The sequence below is a fragment of the Myotis davidii genome, unplaced genomic scaffold (genome assembly GCF_000327345.1).
Source record: "Myotis davidii unplaced genomic scaffold, ASM32734v1 scaffold18, whole genome shotgun sequence".
Taxonomy (NCBI): domain Eukaryota; kingdom Metazoa; phylum Chordata; class Mammalia; order Chiroptera; family Vespertilionidae; genus Myotis; species Myotis davidii.
In genome coordinates, this window is record NW_006292696.1 from 8,163,795 (window position 1) to 8,167,125 (window position 3,331).

Here is a 3,331-nt window from a genome sequence, read left to right on the forward strand (position 1 = left end):
ATAATATGTGGCTCTAGAAGGAGGTGGGGGGGAGGGGAGGGAAGACAGAAATGAGAAAGGGTAGTTGTTAGAGTGGATAGGGGGCTAGAAAGAAAGAGAGAGAATCAGAGATAAAGAAAGTAACAGGGAAAGTCTGTCGGGGTTCCTGATGACAGTTCAGTTCTTGGTTTCAGTGATCTATGGAAAGGCCCATCAGCATTTCTAATAATTGGGTTCTAAGAGACACCTCCATGTTCTTACAATAAATTTTCAGTTTTTGGCTTAAGTGTGTTTGAACTTACTTGCAATGAAAAGAGATACTTATGAGACATAAGGATCTATAGATTTCTGAAATATAGGGATAAGGTTAAAGAGTATAAATATCATGATATGACATAGATGGCAAATATCTGGCAAATAGCTGGCACTTTATTATCCACATGAATCAGACTTTGCTAACAAATCACAACCCTAGGCATGACCTTAGAATCCTTTCAATGAAAGATCTCTGGTCAGCCTCCAGAGACTAGAAATGGAATAGGAGAGAAATCCTATTTGTTATTTTTGGGGGAAACAATTATTGAAGTAGAATTTCAAGGAGGCACAGTTTTTTTGGTCTCGCTGAAACGCAATTTTTTTGTCAGTCAAGTCATTTTCTTTTTCTGAGCCTCAGTTGCCTTATCTGTAAAACGGCAGTGACGATAGTACTTACCCACAGGTTGTTATGAGAATAGGTATAGTAATCGAAATGAAAGCACTTGGGAAGCATAAACACTTATACAAGTTGCTGTTTTGACCAAGGCCCTCAGCTCTCAGGGCCAATAAGGATCTCTTGTCCTCTGTCCTCAGCCTCAAGATAGCTTTATATTAGAGGGGCATTACAGTAAGAATCTGGGTTTTTACAAACAATTCCCAACAAAATGAAATGCAATTGTTTTTAGAAGCCAACAGGACCCATCAGTTATATGTCTTCTTATTTTATTTTCTGCATAGAGGAAGTTGGCACTAAAGGGCAGTACAGACAAGGGAGATTTTGGAAAATTACTAACAAATTGGTAAAATTTCAGCGTTTGGGAGAAAAAAATGTGTGTGGTGTGTGTGTGTTGTGTGTGATTTATGCCCCTAAGTGCTCTTCTCCCCCTGAGGCATCTAGAAAGCAGTTCTCAGAGAGTAAGGGCACAGTCTGACTGACTCTGGGTCTAGTGCAAGTGGTGTTTCTTCTTGGGCTATTACAAGGTTTGTTGAAGGGACCAGAATGTGGAGTTAGACAAATGAAATTTACCCATAATTATGGCAAGAATGCAGGACAGTTTTTATTTCATCATATTTCTCACTTGTTAATGAGTATACTCAGACTTGTGAATTCATATAGTCTAATTCAGAGTCCCAAAAACATGCCCACCATACTCATAATGAACTGCTCTTCTTCGTCAAGCCCAAATGAGACTGTCCTTGTGGCTACTTGTGAAAAATATGTATGACCAAGGGAATGTATGTAACAACACTGTTCATTTTCCCATCCTGCCTTCAAGAGCCCTCATCCCAATAGAAGTCAGGAAACAACAGAGTGAATAATTTTGATAATAACTAATAGTTAGGTTGCACTTAAAATTTGCCCCATCCATCCTAAGCACTTTATATATATATTCATTTAATCTTCACAATAACCCAAAAATATATTGACTATTATTATTCCCATTTTATAGATAAGGAAACTGAGCCCAGAGAGATTAGGTGATTCACCCAAGATCTCACACCTGGTAAGTGGAAGAAGTCATACTCTTAATGACTCTGTGAAGATCTAGGCCACTAGACAGAAAAATGAATTCCAGAGCTATTATGAAGGAAGAATTAGTTAAATTCATCTCCAGAAATAGCAGCACAGAATGTCAGAACAGAAAAGGAAGTCAGTGACCACAGAGCCCTCCCAGCTAATTTTAGAAATGAGGAAACTGAGGTCCAGAAAGGTTAAGTGGTCTGCCCAAGATCATGTAGAGAGTTAGCAGCAGACCCAGGGAGATAACTCCCATGTCATGACTCCTGTTCATTGTTGACCACGATTCCCTCATTGTCGTGTTGGCCTGGGTAAGTCCTGTCAGGCAGCTGCCCATGGCCTTTCAGTTTAGGTCTAGCAGGCTTTCTGCTCCTCTGCTTTGGCTGATCTTTCCTGCAGAAGGGGAATGAAGGTCTCCAGTCATGGAGTTCAGATGTCATTTCTGATTCCCTCTTTTGTCTGTCATTGTCATCAGTCTTCCCTTTACATTCCCATCAGACTGTTTTTCTCACAACACTATTAGCAATTCATCCCTCCTCTGCTCCAGAGTCTGGACAGTCATCGTCTCCTCTAGAAAGTGGTGGTACAGAGGACCACAGTGATTAGTCCAGGGTTGTGCATGTGACCTTAACTGAGCCAAAGACACTCAACCATGGAGCTTAGCAAAGAGATACTCCCTTCTCTAAGAAGTTGCTAAGCCCATAGGATATAATTCTGGTGGGAAACCTGAGAACCTATCTGAGAACAAAGCAACACAGTAGCATACAGTACTGATAGGGAGGAGATTCCCAGTGACACCCAACCATCCATGGATTTCTCAATTACATCAACCAAACAATTCTGCTAATACTCCTTTCTCAAAACAAGGAAATAGATTGGTATTTTCTCATTTGTTTCCAAACTATCTACTAATTATATAAATATTGAATATTTACCATAAGTATAGGTGAGAAAGACTGATAAAGATGAGTAGGACACAGTCCTTGAACTAAAGGGCTTAATGGTCCAGCAGGGGAGCCAAGACTCATGTAATTATACAAAGCATAAGAAGTGGCCTCAGGGAGAGACAAACACTTTGCCATGGAGGCATAAAGGAATAAGAGTCCACAGTTAATTTGACATCAGAGTAAGGTAATTTTCCTGCAAATATAAAGGATTTGAGATAGAATTTGAAGATTGGGGAAGAGCTAGAAGAATTTCAGACAGAGACCATAAATTTAAATGTGGAAATAAAATTTGAACGTGGAGTCTGGACACAAAAGTGGGGAAAATCAATCATTCAGTTTATTCAGAGCATGTATTTTAAGAGGAAAAGTAGAAGGAAATTTAGTTCATTGGGTCAAATAAGACAAAATATGGCCATGTTAATATTATATTAATACTAGAGGCCTGGTGTGCATGAATTTGTGCATGGGTAGGGTTGGGGGGGGTGGGGCGGCCGGGACAAGATTGGCCCTCCGGGATGGAATTCAGCTGAGTGGTGCTCCTGCTGTGGGAGAGCACTGACCACCAGGGGGCAGCTCCTGTATTGAGTGTCTGCCCCCTGGTGATCAGTGCATGTCATAGTGACCAGACCAG